This window comes from Pongo abelii, chromosome 17 (assembly GCF_028885655.2).
Source record: "Pongo abelii isolate AG06213 chromosome 17, NHGRI_mPonAbe1-v2.0_pri, whole genome shotgun sequence".
NCBI classification, from domain to species: Eukaryota; Metazoa; Chordata; class Mammalia; order Primates; family Hominidae; genus Pongo; species Pongo abelii.
Genome location: NC_072002.2, coordinates 85,311,140 through 85,327,986, shown reverse-complemented (window position 1 = coordinate 85,327,986; position 16,847 = coordinate 85,311,140). Strand labels below are relative to the sequence as shown.

Genomic DNA, 16,847 nt, shown 5'->3' with positions numbered 1-16,847 from the left:
TCATGTCCAGTTCTAAAAGCATCTGACTCAATGAAAATAAAAATATGTACAGACTTAGATATCTAACCAGCAATGAACAACTTTCCCATGAGCATTTCTAAGCATCCTTCACTGTAATTGTGTTCAATGCATTCTTATTCAATTATTAAACTGAATATGAAACAAATATTCATAACGTCAATCATGTAAAAATGCTATTTGTGTTGGCTTATAAGAATTGATTAATGAGGCTGGGTGCGGTGGCTCACGCCTGTAATCCCAGCACTTTGGGAGGCTGAGGCGGGCGGATCACTTGAGGTCAGGCGTTCGAGACTAGCCTGGTCCACGTGGTGAAACTTTGTCTCTACTAAAAAAATACAAAAACTAACCAGGTGTGGTGGTGAGTGCCTGTAATCCCAGCTACTTAGGAGGCTGAGGCAGGAGAACCACCTGAACCCAGGAGGCAGAGGTTGCAGTGAGTCAAGATCATGCCACTGCATTCCAGTTTGGGTAACAGACTAAGTCTCAATGAAAAAAAAAAATAAAGAATTGATTAAATGACTGCACACCTCTCCTTAATTTTTTAATTCAGATTTTAACAGGTTGCATTAAAAAAGTAGTATACATATACACCAATTCATCACTGTCTTTATACGTATGCAGTCATCCCTCGGTAATCATGGGGGATTGGCTCCAGGACCCCCACCAATAACAAAAGCTATGAATGCTCAAGTCCCTTATATAAAATGTCATATTATTTGCATATAACCTATGTACATCCTCCTCATACTTTAAATTCATCTCTAGGTAATTTATAATACCTAACACAAGTGTTATATAAATGGTTATATTATTTTTTGTTGTCTTATTTGCACTTAACCAATTCAAAGAAATGTGATATAAAAAATATTTCATCTTAGTCCCTAGTTCCTGGCACAGTTCCTATATCTTTGGGATTTCCTGAGATAGGAATGTTTTTTATTGTTCAAAACAAGCCCCTTTCAATCACAACTGTTAATGCTAACGCTGTGATTAAAAGTAGCCCTCCTAGATGGCCTCAGGATAGGGCTGGTCACCCCGAGACCCAGTGCCTAGAGTGTGGAACTTTCAGCCTCGACCCCCAGTCCCTATCCTGAAGAGAAATGAAGAGAAAAGGAAAGGATTAGAGATTGAGTTCTACAGAAACTCTAACTAGAAGATTCGGGGACCTTGTGCACACAAGGGCGAGCTAGGCAGGAGGCTACCCTAGGAGGGGACAGAAGCTCCACGTCCCCCCGTGCTTGCTCCGTGCACCTCTTCTACTGGGCTGTTGCTGAGTTGTGCCCTTAATAATAATGTTTTCCTGAGTTTTATCCCAGCAAATTACCTAATCTGAGGAGGTAGTGGGAACCCCTGATTTGTAGCCAGTTGGTCAGAAGTATAAGAGGCCTGGGACTTGCGACTGGCATCTGAGGACGGGGCAGTCTTATGGGACTCAGCCCGTTGCCTGTGGGGACTGTATTTACTCTGGGTAGGGTCTGAATTAACTGAAGTGTTGGACACTCAGTTTTCTTTTTTTGTTTTTAAGACGGAGTGTCGCTCTTGTTGCCCAGGCTAGAGTGCAATGGCATGATCTTGGCTCGCTGCAACCTCCGCCTCCCGGGTTCAAGGGATTCTCCTTCTAGCCTCCCAAGTAGCTGGGATTACAGCATGTGCCACCGTGCCTGGCTAATTTTTGTATTTTTAGTAGACACGGGGTTTTGCCACATTGGTCAGGCTGGTCTCGAACTCCTGACCTCAAGTGATCCACTCACCTCGGCCTCCCAAAGTGTTGGGATTACAGGCGTGAGCCACCGCACCCAGCCTGGACACTCAGTTTTCACGCTGAAGAAGTGGTTGTTGGTGTTGGAAACACATCACAAGAAATAAATCAGCCTTTTATCTTCACCACTGTGTGTATCAGGCCTGAGTCTCCTATGAAATAACTATGACACTTTTCAACAAATTAATATAGGTATCTTAACTCTAAATCAGTGGAGACCTGGGCAACACAGATAATGGAAATCATTTGCACACTGAAAAGACAGCACCTCGACTTACTACTAGTAAGATCCTTAATGATGTCCACATCTGCAACCTTATTGGCTAAGGTATAATTACAGTTGGTGGCTTAGAAACAGCTATTGTAATACTTTCTGATATAATATATATGTAATACATCCTGACCTCCAGAATGATAAATGTAAAATACTATCCTGTATATAGTTCTTTTAATACCATTCACCTATATATGATCATAGCTGACAATGACAAATTAAAGAACAATTATTTAACACTTTAATGTAAACAAAATTATTTTAACTAAAAATATAGCAAATTCCCCAAAAATCTCACCACATTAATTGTCTATGAAAAAGAATGACCTCATGAATTATAAACTACCAAGTAGGTAAAATTCTTTCAGAATTTGACAAATTATGAACAAAGATGTTTTGTTTTTATTCTGTACTGCAGCAAAGTGTTTTAATAGTTTCTTCATTGCTTTTTTATTTTTTCAAGATTAAAAGTAATTTGTTTATATATTAAAATATCTTAAATGTAATGAACTACTAAAGCAAAAATATCTAACTTGTGAAAGGCAACATGCATGTAAAACTAACTGAAAAGTAACACAACTATTAGGACTGCTCTCAGAGCCTTCAGATCAACACAAAAGCTCTAATTTAAAGAGCAATTTGTCCATTATTCAAATGCTTTCACATAGAACATAGAAGATTTTGTCATTCAATTTGCAGTAGAGAATTTGAGTTTTCAGTTAAAACAATCTTTTCCCCATTTCTAAAGTACATCCAAATGAAGAATGGAGTTTTAAATAGCAGATTTGGGGAACACAAAGTAATCCACATGAAATTTGTTATTAAATGTACATTAAGAGCCAACATAAACTTCATTCATTGATCATTAGAGCTGAAGGGAATCTTGGAAAGCAATAATTATTCAATTTAATAATATATCCCTATTAAGCAAATAATATAAAAATCTTACAAAATGAAAAGATTACTTGCATTATAAAACAATAATTTGATTGCCAAAAGTAACCATTTATTGTGGGTTCCCAAAGATGCGATCTCTTGATGCTTTTAAAATAGTCCAAATTAAAATAATTATGTTACCACCCACTACAGATCAGCAGGCCTTTCATCAACTAAGTTAATTGAACTCAGTGACACAGATGTGGCTTCATGAGAGCACTAACTGAAAACACTACCTTTATTTAAAGAAAAGAAATAGATCTGGTTTTCCCCAAAAACGAAGGGTTTAATATTCATTGATGATAGCAAAACAAACAAAAACTGTTTAAAACAAGGAAAAAAAAAAAAACCCTCCTGATTAAACATACACTTCTTTAACTCCATCATTCCCCAAAAGCACAGGAACGAAGAAAATCACAAAGCGAATTATGGCAGATGACAACAGTGTTAAGTGGCTAAAACAAACTGGAGTAAACCGAAATCTAAGACTGCTGGAAAGGAAGACAACGAAAAACCAGCCTGAGAAAAGGTTTCACAAATCTGAACCGAGAGGCGGATGATATTTGTTTAAAAAAGAGGGGGTGAAGAGAACAGTTAAAAAACAAAACTCCCACAGCCAAAAAGTAAACATTCAATAAAAGAAATTGAGGGAACTCCCCTCCAAAGAACAACAACAACAACAACAACAAAAAACTGACAAGAAAAATGGAGAAAAAAGCTAAGAAAATAAGTAGATGGCTTTAGGAGTTCCTATGTCCAATGAAGAAGAGCTTAAGACAGAAAAAAAAAAAAAAGAAAGAAAATGAGAAAATGAAAGGGAAGAAATTATAAAAGTCATTTTAATGGTTTTCCTAGAACTAAAAAACACAAGTTTATAGACTGAAAAGCTCTGTGGAATGCTCAGCATATCCACAGTAGAAAAGAACAATCACCAGATCCACCATGGTAAAATGTTAGTAGTTAGGCAACAACACAAAAGTCCCCCCAAAAGCTTCTAGGGGGAACAGAAATGGCTTACAACTGCCTGGGAAACTGGCGGCATGTGACTTAACAGTAACGCTGAAAACCGGAAGACAACAGAGCAAGCAATGCCTGCAAAATTCCAAGAGGAAACACACTTACAACTATGACCCCCACTGACAGTTCAATGACTCTCCTTGTGCCCTTGCACGTGTCTGGCATTCTTGCAGGGACTAGGCCTGGTTCTGGCCTATGGTGACGAGCGTGCGACCTGCAGATACACCCGCATCCGCCATGGGGACAACAGACAGGAACTGTAGGTGAAAGCAGATTGGACCCAAAGGAAGAGGTCAAGGGAGGCGGCGCCCACCACAGACTTTGTGAAAACAAGACACAGACCTCTATTCATGCACTGAGATTTCAGAGTTAATTTGTCACTGCCAAATAACTTATTTGATCTGAACTAAAATATTAACCTGAAATTTTATACACAGCCAGGAATACACCAAATACTTAGAACACAGACATTTTCTGACACACAAGGCTCAAAAAAAAAACAGTATCATCTTTTCCATCACCTTTCACAGGAAGTCACTAGGAGGATGAGCTTCCTCATATCAAGGAGGTAAACTAAGGAACTGAAAACAAGGAACCCTACTTGGGAAGGAGAAAAGAATTTCTAAGTTGACGGTAGAGGCTCCTGTGATTCGCCCTGTTTTAGATACTGTCCCTGCCTTCTGCATCTTTCTCCAATCAAACACACGTCACCCTGCAAGAGCCAGCTCAACTGTAACATCCTCCAGGAAGACACAAATCCAAATTCCCCAGTTCCCAGGATTAAATTAAAACCTTACGCATCAACAGCAAGAAGGGCTGCATACACCAGAGTCCATTCTGAAATCGACTACTAATGTGGTGTGTGACTCTGGGCAGATGACACCCTGCTTAGACCCAATTTCCTCATCTGTGCAAGGACGAAGATAATCTATAATCAGAGCAGTTCCTTCTAGCTCTAAAATGCAGTAATTCTGCTGCAAATGTATAAAATCACTAAAATCCTACTGTAATTCTCTGCATTGGTATTTGCTTACATTTTCTGCCAGTCTGTGATATTTGGCAATAATGTTATTTCCTAAATATGTCACTTTTTTTTTTTAACTTTAAAAGCAATGTCAACAAACAAAAATGACTATTGTCTGAGGGATGGTTAATACGTTACTGAAAACCGAAATTAAGCTTTAAAAACAAACACCATTATTATAAACATCACAACAAACTTTAAACAAGTAACATACAGACACAGTAAAAATCTACCAGTAAGAATTCATCTGACTTTAAAAGCATGCTAACCCAGCTGCTTCAACCATCTAGCGTATTATCGATATGGTCAGAACAATGTGTACCACAAAAATCACTTTAAGTGCCACCATAAACAGCACCAAATAATCGGCTACCCAGAGCGCTGGGTAAAAATACCTTGTCTAAAGATTTAACACTGAACTATTGAAATTGTTTTTGATGGAAATCTTATCTAATAGGAGCCATACATTCCTCTGTCTTCAAAAAGGTATTTTAAGCACAAGTGTTGTATATTAAGTATAATCTCAGACTGTCACAAACTGCTGTATATAAATGGATGCCTCTCCAGACGACCAAATGTATCTGCTGGAAAATTTCAGGATGGCATAATGACACCATTAGGACTTACTGATGTTCACATTACTGCCTGCCTTCCAGGCCTCAGATATATCCTGTCTTCTTTCTTTTCTTCTCTATACTCAAGAGTCCGATGCTATGGAAAATAAGATAATCATCACTCCCCAGTCTCCAAGTGTGATGCCCTTTTAACAATTTTAAGAAAGTATTTTAGTGTGTTGGCTGTTAGGAGTGATAAAACAGTATCAGAACAAACGTAATCAGAGCAGAAGGCTCTGCAGAGAAGGCAAGTGCGGCATCTTTTTTGTTCTCGGTCTCCCACCAATGAACTGCAATGACCCCACAGCCAAGTCAGGCAGTTGCTGCTAACGCTGTGACCACCTGTAATCCTTACGAGTCCAGCAGCTTGCACTAGCAATCCTTCTGAACACGCCCATTCACTTACTGCTTTCATTTCCATTTCTCTTGCTCCTTTGGTTTCAAACACTTTTCCCACATGAGGCTTCCTTAACAAAAACACTCAAGTCTAACACAGGTGTGGCTGATTAATCAGAATACTACTTTTGACTAGTCAGATTGTTTTAAATTAATAGTAATAATTACTTTAAATAGGAATTATTACCATTATTATATATTATAAAAGAGGGGGTGAGGAGAACAGTTAGAAAACGTAACTCCCACAGCCAAAAAGTAAACATCCAATAAAAGAAAAATTGAGGGAACTCCCCTCTGAAGAACAACAACAAAAAAAAAAAACTGACAAGAAAAACGGACTCCTACTCAGTGGCCAGGCCCCCTGGGATGTGTCAGAGACACAGAAAAGAATTAATAGTAATAATATTAATAGTAATAATTATTTTAAATAGGAATTATTACTATTACTTTAAAACATAATCTGACTAGTCAAAAGCAGTCAGATAAAGGAGTAGAATACTAGTGTTAAAGTATTAGCACTTGTTATATTTCAGGCACTTAATTAATACACTAACATGCATTATCTCATTCCATTTTCTTTCTTTCTTTTTTTTTTTTTAAATGGAGTCTCGCTCTGTTGCCCAGGCTAGAGTGCAGTGGCACAATCTTGGCTCACCACAACCTCCACCTCCCAGATTCAAGCGATTCTCCTGCCTCAGCCTCCCGAGTAGCTGGGACTACAGATGCGTGCCACCATGCCCGGCTAATTTTTGTATTTTTAGTAGGTTTCACTATGTTGGCCAGGCTGGTCTCAAACTCCTGACCTCCTGATCCACCCACCTCAGCCCCGCAAAGTGCTGGGATTACAGGTGTGAGCCACTGCACCCGGCTATCTCATTCCATTATCACACCAGCTCTGAAAGAAACATCATCATTATTAGATATGTAAAGGAACAAAAACTTTAAGTTTAATTTTTTTGTTTTAATCTACCCTATAAAATTGAAGTGCTGAAATTTAAACCTAGATCTGCATCCCCATGGGAGACTGTCTTCCTTAGTTAGCATGGAGGGCTTCTAAGTCTCTGGCTTTTCTAATTCCAAAGTAGTTTTTCCTTCTGGCTTAATTCTACACCAGAAAACTGAGGATATCAGGAGGTTTCAGATAACTGAGGTTTCACTTTACTAAGCTATGTAAGCAGGAGAAATGCGTTTTGGGATGGTGACTTTCTATACACTACACATGACTATACTTCCAGAAGTGAAAGAGATCTGGGCATCTACACTGCGAGTCAGTCTGGTACTTGAGTCACTCAGACACACATCATAGCTCTACAGGCAGCGACAGTTCTCTCTCTGTGGGGCTGTTGGGGCCACGTAATGATAAGGACTTTGGTTTTATTAGTGCTATGATTTACTCAGCCAGGCAAGCAGACCAGCTCAGAACAGGACAAACGACATGAAACACCAACAACTTTCTAACACGTACACAGCACATCTCTGCCTTTAAGGTGTAGATAACAACATGAAAACTGCAAGTACTTTCTGTATACCCACACCCCTCCTACTCAGTGGCCAAGCCCCCTGGGATGTGTCAGGGACACAGAAAAGAAGGACCACAGCAGACATTCTGCCCTCACAGAACTTATTTGGGGGGGGGCGGGGGAACAGCAGAAGCAAGTAAACAAAGTAATTACAGACAATAATAGAGGTTATGAAGGAACCATACAAGTCAATTACTTGGGATTACTGAAGGAGCCGTAAGGTAGTCAAGGAAGTCTTCTCTGAGGTGGTGATGCTCTGAGGCGGTGCCACTGGCATTAAGATCTGAGAATGAACCAACCACAGGAGCCTCCGAAGGACACTGTAGGCAAACAGAACTACTGTGTCACAGGTGGCGGAGCAGGAAGCAGCTCAGATTGTTGAGGAACAGAAAAGCTAGGGCAGAACCCTGGTAAGGCAGAGATGGTTGTTCAAGATGAGAACTAGGGAGAAATGAAAACACATTTCAGAACTAGGCAGAAATGTTATAGTCGATGAGGAAGAGTTTGGATTTTTGGCTGGGCACAGTGCTCATGCCTGCAATCCCAACACTTTGGGAGGCAAAGGTGGGAGGACCACTTGAGCCCATGATTTCAAGACCAACTGGGCAACATAAGGAGACCCCACCTCTACAAAAAAAAAAAAAAAAAATCAGCTGGGCATGGTGGCGTGCACTTGTGGTCCCAGCTACTGGCGGAGGGGGTGCTGAGGCAAGAAGATCGCTTGAGCCTGGGAGGTCGAGGCTGCAGTGAGTCCTAACCGTGCCACTGCACTCCAGCCTGGGCAACCAGAACAAGATCCCCGTCTCAAAACAAAACAAAACAAAACAAAACAAGGGTTTGGATTTTACCATAAATACACATTCATTATAACTTTGTGAGATAAATTATTGTCCCCACTTTAGCCCCAGATAAGGAATAAGACTCAGAGGGCATATAGAACAAGTTCAGGGTGACAGAGCAGGTAAATGGATGCCCCAACATGTCCAGAGTGTGCAAGGTGAGAACTGAAATCTTATGTGATTTTATCTAAGTATGTTTGTTCTCGAAACATCAAGACCAATGGCCACCTAAAAACAACTGCCCCAACTAAGTAAAATGTAATGTTTGTATGGGTGGGTAAGGACCTGAAATCAGTTTAAGTAAACTGTGTCCTCAGTCCTAAAGCCATCACGACTTATTAGCTAAACCAACACGCCAAACAGCATAATAAATTACCCATAAAAACATTAATGACAATTTCACCTCAAAACAATATCAAACACGTCTTACATTGTTCGTCTTTTAACAGCTGAACAATTATTTCTATCAATCTAGCCATATAAGAAAGTTTCTCCTTTTTATGACATATACTAGTATTAGGAATTTCTCCCTTGTAAAATGAATAATTTTACAAAAGCACTTCGGCACCACAGGTGTAAATACAATTTCCAGAATTGGAAGAGGTCATGAGTGCATATTTTTAAGAGAGTAACAATAATTGAGTCCCAATAAGCCCATGATAAATTGAAAATATCTTAAAGTCAAAACTCACAGCGGGTTTATCTGGATATAAGTCGAGGGGCATACTGAATGTGTATCGTTTTTGCTCCATCAAAAAGTCAAAAAATCCAAAATTGGGGACCATCTATACGTTTGGACTTTTAAATAAGATCACACCTCTATGAGCAAAATAAAAGATATGATCAATAACCCAAAAGTTTCCTGAAAACTAGCCACAATGGAGAAAACTAGCAAGATTTTTCTCTGAGGAATGTAGCTACACAAGAAGGCTTAAGAGGTGGACACTTGCAGGCTGGGTGTGGTGGTTCACGCCTGTAAGCCCAGGGCTTTGGGAGGCTGAGGTGAGAGGATCTTGAGGCCTAGAGTTTGAGACTCTAGGCCGAGGGCGACCTCGGCAACATAGCAAGACCCCACCTCTCCAAAAAATAATCAACCAGGTGTGGTGGCACATGTCTGTAGTCCAAGCTACTCAGGAAGCTGAGGGAGGTGGATCACTTGAGCCCAGGTGTTCAAGGCTGCAGTGAGCCATGATTGCACCACTGCACTCCACCCTGGGTGACAGAGGAAAAACAAAAAAGAAGATACTTGCTTTCAGTTTCCTAAAAAAGAGGGCCATTAAAAAGAACACCTTTTCCAGTTCTAACGCAAGAATGAAGAAAAACACTGGAAGGCAAAATGACTCGAAACCCAGTCAGTACAGCACCATTTTCCACCCTACGCCCAGTCAATGGCTCTCAAATTCCTTCCCTGCCACTCCCTGCGGGGGGGGGCCCCACCAAGAGAGGGGGTCATGGGATGACCCGAGGGTGTGCCCTTGGGTGGGAGGCCCTGCTGAAGAGAAAGGGGCAAGACTACCAATTTAGAGGGTAATTTAAAAGATAACGATAAAGGTAAAAGAGAAACAGTGTTTTAAAAGAGATGCTGAATGGAGTTCTAAAAATGTATAGATTCGGGTGAATACCTGGCTGACCCTTACCGAGGCACAAGCGGAAAGCCCTGGCCAAACTCCAGATAGAAGTTCTTCTAGGAATCCTTATCAAATCCACTGTCCACGAACCAGGTTCCTCCAAGGCACCAAGGCAGGCTTAGGGTGGGTGTTGGAACCAAAGGGTTAAGGCCACATATTTAGTTTAGAGCTGAATGGATCCTGGACCTTACCGTATCCACGCGTGCACAAAACCCACTAGGAGGAGAAATTAGAAAGCCCACGGAAAAGTATTACAGACTTTTTTTCCGGTTTTTGTGAAACCTGGTGAGCAATGCCATTCGTGTTTTTAAGGAAGGCTGTCCACAGCATTAAATACTACACTTAAGATTCATTCATCCAAGTAAGCTAAATGGATTTAATGTTATGGTAGTTGGTTAAAAAAAAGTCAAGATAAATTGCTACCTTCTGTGGTTGAGAAGATGTCAGATATTTTATCTTGAAGTAGAACGTTTACTTTTTTGTTTGATTCCAAATGTATCTTTATCCCAAGGAACACAGTAAATTTAAAATGTCTCTGGGAGACGTTCAGTGTGTGTAATTCACGTTATTTCTGTCATTACTGTGTTCTCTGTCCTCATGCACAGTGCATGTTGCCTTATCCGGGCAGACGTTGCAAAAACATTTGTTGAAATGAATTCAACATTATTTATTTTGCTACCGGAAGACTGAGTCCTGCCACATATTCCCACCTGGCCCTTCATTCCAAACAGTGGGGATGGGAACCCCAATTTCACATTCCAACTGAACGTTAAGTTGGCACACACACTACTGCACATATCCCAAGTTTTGTGCCAGGATCTACCCCTGAGAAACGTCCATAATTCCGCTCCGTGAGCCACAAGGGTGTACCTGAAGTTGCCAACTCCCGAAGCAAACTGAAAATTCAGGCCCGTGTCGGTCCCAGGAGCGGTTTAAATTCCACAATCGTCCGGTCCCTGCACCCGGGTGAGTGCGCGGCCGGCCGGCGGCACCTTCAGCTGCAGAGCAGCCCCGGCCTGCAGCTCCACCAGCGCCGGCGCGACCTCGCGGTGGGGCGGGGGCGTCCCCGAGTCCCAGCGCCGCGCCCCAGGCCCGCCCTCGCTCCTGCGGCCTCGCCGCGCCCCGACCCCGAGCCCGAGCCCGCGGTGGTCCGAGGAGGGACCCGGCCGGGGCGCAGAGCCGCGCAGGCCCCGCGCCGCCGCCCAGGCCTCACGGAGCCCCGGCCTCTCCCCGGCGAGCTGCGGGCAACAAAGGCGGCGGCCCGGGCCGGCGCGCCGCGGCCGAAGAGGCCGAGGGGTCGAGAAGAGCCGCCCGCGGCCGCGCAGGCCTCGGCCCTTCAGGGGCCGCCGCGCCCCGGCCCCGGCTCCCCGGTTTCCGCGTCCCCGCTCCCGGGACCGGCCCCGGCCCCCGTTCCCCGGTCCTGGCCCCCGCCCGCGCACCCGCCGAGACGGCGCAGGGCCTCGCGCTGACCCAGACCCGCCGCTGCAGCCCCGCGCCCGGCGGCCTCCCCGGCCCGACTCGCGCCGGATCCGCCCCCTGCGCTCCGAGGCGAAAACCAGCCCCGCGGACGGTGCCCCGGACCGCGGGAGAGCCGGAGGCGGACGGCGAAGCCCGGCCCCTGCCTCCCGCCCGAGCTCCCCGGACGCTCACCCGGAGGCGGCCCGGCTCCGCTTCCTCGCCCAGCGCCGGCGCGACTGCCGCGCTCGCCTTCTCCTCTCCGCAACTCCTCCTCCCGCCTCCTTCCTCCTCCTCCTCCAGGAGGGGCGCGCGGCCGCGGCGCCTCGGCCCGAGCGGGGAGCGGGTGCGGAGGAGCCGAGCGGGCCGCCCCGCGCCCACTACTCGGGCCCGCGCGCAGAAGGGGCGGTGGGGCGGCGGGGCGCGCGGGGCTGAGGCCGGGGGCCGCGCGGGGCGGGGCGGGGGCCGGGCACTAAGTGGGGGTTCCGACGGGAGGGGCGCCGGGCCGGGGTCGTGGGGCGGACGGAGCGCGGAGCCCTGATCCCTTCCCCCACCCCCGCACCCCTCGGCTGGTGCCTGCAGGCGGCCGCTCCTCCCGCCCCCGGTGTCCCTGTCCTGGTTTTTCGTTTGGTGCTTTCCCTCTGGCAGGGGTGGCCCCGGCTAACGCGGAAAGGAAAGTCTCCTCGGCCCCCCGGCCCCGCGGATTTGGCAGCTGCGGTCCCTGTGCCCCTGTGGCGGGCGGCCGGACCCCCGCACTGCTCAGGTCCGCTAGGCTCGCGCGGGGACCCCGGCCTCGTCCCTGCAGGGAGGGGACCCCAGGACAGACGCGCGCGCACGTTGTGCAGAGCCACAAGTGGGGAAACCCTCGACTAAATTGTGAAAAATGCTTTTTAAAAAACCAAACATTCCTTGTTTCAAGCCATCTACTTTTCCATTTAGTCGTTTTCAGGGAGGTTTTGTACAAGGAATAGTTGTTTGTGCCGCCGAATTCCAAGGTAGTGTGATATACAAGTTGCATGTTGGGAACTTGACTAATTTCTTTGGAAACTGGCTGAACATACTACTAATATATAGCAGTACTACAAAAAACTTGATTTTTGTCCATAAGATTCAATAGGAGAATTTGTATTTCTCTTACGATGAAAAATGGTTAAAAAATGAATATCATTAGTATTTCAATAAAGCTTGGGGGGAGATAAATATTATTAAAATCTAACAAGAATTATTGTGGACTTTAAAAGTTGTGTTTCTTGAATAGTACGGACCTTTTTAAAAGAAAACCGAAAGTACAGAGAAAAAAGGGCTAGAAAAAAAGTCTAAAAAGTTGTTGAGGTATGAGTTGGTACCCGAATTATATCTCAATAAAGTTGTTAGTTACAAAAAAAGTTCAAGTACAGTAATCTTAATTCCTATGTCCAATATACAATCTAGATTTCCCCAAGAAATCTAGATTCGTAACAGAAAAGTTGGATCTTTAGATGATGCAAAGTTGATGTCATTTGTTATGTATCATACACTATCATTGTCATCTTCAGTTTTTACTTGAATTTATTAATAAAATACTACCATTATTGTTACCATGATTGAAATGCAACACAATTCTCAAATATCTAATTACAGTGATTGGAGAATGTAGGTCGAAATAGAATTGTCAGAGAAGTTAGTGGGAAACACAACAAACAGTAATTAACGGTGGCTCATGCCTGTAATCCCAGCACTTTGGGAGGCCAAGGCGGGCTGATCACAAGATCAGGAGATTGAGACCTGCCTGGCCAACACAGTGAAACCCCATCTCTACAAAAATACAAAAAGTAGCTGGGCGTGGTGGCAGGTGCCTGTAATCCCAGCTACTCAGGAGGCTGAGGCAGGAGAATCGTTTGAACCCGGAAGGCGGAGGTTGCAGTAAGCCGAGATCGCGCCACTGCACTCCAGCCTGGATGACACAGCTAGATGCTGTCTCAAAAAAAAAAAAAGAAAAAGAAGCAAACGTTTCAATCCTACTGCCTCGGGGTGCCAGTGTCTCCCTATTTTTTCTAAAAATGACAACCAGCAGGAGCTGTGCAACAGGGGGTTAGTGAGCCTTTCACGCAGCAATGGGGCTGTGCAGGATGGGGAAGTGTTGACTCTTCCAGGAGACACTTAAATGTATGGTTAAGACCCTGGGGTTCTGAGTCTGGCAGAGCTGGAGCAGAAGCACAGTTTTGACAGGTCATACAGCTGTGTGACCTCAAACAAGTTTCTCAGCTGTAACCTCAGTTTCTACTTTTGTAAAGGGTGAGTGAGGGGGCTCGATATTAATTATGTCAAATAGTTGTAAGATTACATGAAATAATGCACAAAAACCACTAGGGGCCTAATCTAGGTAATGAAACTTCATGAGTCCGGCCTTGCATTCAGCTCTTTTGAATATGTTATGTCCTTCAATTTTCATATCAATCCTATAAGGTCAGTATTAACATCATCCCCATATTTCTGATGAGGAAACTGAGACTTGCAGTGTGAAAGTAGTAATTTACTCTCCCAAAGTCACAGCTACTATGGGGCAGAGCTGGAATTCAGGCTTAGGCATCTGTGATTTCAGAATATGAGCCCTTTACCACTAAATAGTGATAACAATAACATAGCAACAACTTCAGGGTAGAGATATTAGTGTCTAGATAATACTATTAAAATCTCCATGCATGGCTGAATTCCAAACACTTCTTGGCCATAAACATGTGATATCTTCTTGGCTGTCTGCCAATGAACCCTTTTTTCCATCAGCACTCGCTCTCCCTTTGGAGGAAATCTTATCTTTGCCCTACCAACACCCAGCACAGCTAAGATATGTGCCCATGACTCACCTACTTAAACTCTTGCCTAGGCCAGACAGGGAGGCTTACACCTGTAATCCCAGCACTTTGGGAGGCCAAGGCGCGAGGTTCACTTGAGGCCAGGGATTCGAGAGCAGCCTGGGCAACATGGCCAGATGTCATCTCTACAAAAAATTAAAATGTTAGCAGGGCATAGTGGCATGGGGATGGGAGGATCGCTTAAGCCCAAGAGTTCCAGGTTGCAGGGAGCTATGAACATGCCACTACACTCCAGCCTGGGCAACAGAGCAAGAAGACTGTCTACAAGAGGAACCAGGCTGGGCGCAGTGGCTCACACCTGTAATCCCAGCATTTTGGGAGGCCAAAGCCGGTGGATTGCTTGAGCCGGGGAATTTGAGACCAGCCTGGGCAACGTGGCAAAACCCTGTTTCTACTAAAAATACAACAATTAGCTGGACATGATGGCGCATGCCTATAGTTCCACCTGTTCAGGAGGCTGAGGCTGGAGGATTGCTTGAGCCCAGGAGGCAGCGGTTGCAGTGAGCCACTATCATGCCACTGCACTCCATTCTGAGCAACAGCATGAAACTCTATCTCAATAAGCAAGCAAGCAAGCAAGCAAGCAAGCAAGCAAGCAAAAGAAACCAGAAAAGAAAAAGAAAAGAAAAAAGAAACTCTTGTCGAGATGCTTACTGTTGTGCAAGTGATATAATCATGGAAAGCTCCTGGAAGAGGATGGGATCAAGTCTACTGTAATAAGGTACCTGCACCAAATTGATCCTGGTGCCAGTCCCCAAAGTCTTCTGATAAATCCCTGTTTTGCTCAAGATAACCAATTTCTGTTGTTTACCATTACAAATGCTGTCTGATAAATATGCTTGTTAAAAAATGGGGATAGCCACTGGTCATATTGAAAATCTATCCTCTTAACAGTGACAGGGGAACATAGTTCCACTGCTTCCTCCTAGAGCAATAGCTTATAGAGCCAGAAGCACCCTTACTGATCATCCTCAACATCCTCTTTTTACAGACATGAAAACAGTCCAACATCCTCATTTTAAGGAGGTGGAAACAGACTGAGAGATCAAATGATTTGCCCAAAGTGACAAAGTTTTGACATTTCCCAATTTTGAGTCTTGTTTGATTTCTAATATTAAACCTCTTCCCTTCATCTAAAAGGGGAAAAAGAGAAGTCTAGACTTAAGAAAACTGGGTGGAAGCAGGGTGGGTTACAGTGTGCAGCCTTCCATCCTAGTCCTGGTGATTCAAGTACAGTCAAACCTCACTTAACGACAGTGCTATGTTCTGAGAAAAGCGTTACTAGGTGATTTTGTCCTTGTGCTAACATGATAGACCGTATTTACACAAACCTAGAGGTAGCCTACTACACACCTAGAATAATAGGGTATAGCCTGTAGCTTCTAGGCTACAAACCTGTACTGCATGTTACTGTACTGAATTATGTAAGGCAATGGTAACCCAATGGTATTTGTGTATCTAAACATATTTAAACACAGAAAAGGTTCAGTAAAGATACAGCATTATAATCTTATAATGGGATCACAATCATGTATGCAGTTGACCAAAACATTATCCGGTGCATGACCGTACATCCTCAGTGCTAAAAGCACTCTCAGGGCCCGGTGAAAAGCTGCAAAGCAAGCAAAATTTACCACCCTCCACTTCCTTCCCTCCCTCCCATTACCCTTCTGCTGTTCCTGCCTTCCTGTCCTGATGGTTTAGGCGCCATGCTCCACGCACACAAATTTCCCTTGCGTGGGACTTGTCCTGGGTTACATAATGTCCTCCAAAGAGTCGTGTCCTTTCCAGAACCTTAGAATGTGACTTTGTTGGAAGTGGGATCTTTGCCACTGTTAAGCTGAAATGAGGTCCTGCTGGGATAGAGTGGGCCCTTAAATCCAATGTGACTGGTGTCTTTATAAGAGGACGAGAGACACAGAGAGAGACACACAAGGAGAGGAGAGGCGGTAAAGACATATAGAGAGAACTCTGGGGAGGCAGAGACTAGACTGATGCATCTGCAAGTCAAGGAACACCAAGAATTGCTGTCAACACCAGAAACTGGGAAGAGGAAAGGAAGGATTTCATCAGAGGCTTCAGAGGCAGCATGGCCCCGGTGTCACCTGGATTTTGTAATTCCTACATCCAGAACTGTGAAACCACAAATTTCTACAGTGTTAAGCCACCTAGTTGGAGGTACTTTATTATTTTATTATTTTATTTTATTTTATTTTAGAGACAGGGTCTCACTCTGTTGCCCAGTGGCAGGATCTCAGCTCACTGCAACCTCCACGTCCTGGGCTCAAGCGATCCTTCCACCTCAGCCTCCTGAGTAGCTGAGACTACAGGCATACCACCATGCCTGTCTAGTTTTGTTTTTCATTTTTTTTAAGAGATGGGGTCTCATTATGTTGCCCAGGCTGCTCTCAAACTCCTGGACTCAAGCGATCCGCCCGCCTGAACCTCCCAAAGTGTTGGGGTTACAGGTGTGAGCCACCATTCCCAGCCAAAGGTATTTTATTGTGGTAGG

At 44.3% G+C, this 16,847-nt stretch overlaps 1 protein-coding gene across 5 annotated transcripts in view; it reads right to left on the bottom strand.

The window, feature by feature from the left end:
• SOCS6 (suppressor of cytokine signaling 6) overlaps positions 1-11,765 on the bottom strand; it is a 44,587-nt gene extending 32,822 nt beyond the window's left edge. The window contains exons 1-2 of one of the 5 annotated variants that reach the window (XM_063716764.1): positions 11,679-11,752; positions 10,038-10,145 (exon numbers count right to left, since the gene is read on the bottom strand). The gene's annotated coding sequence lies outside the window, so the exon portion shown is untranslated. 5 annotated transcript variants of the gene reach the window in all.
• Positions 11,766-16,847: the final 5,082 nt, after the last annotated feature.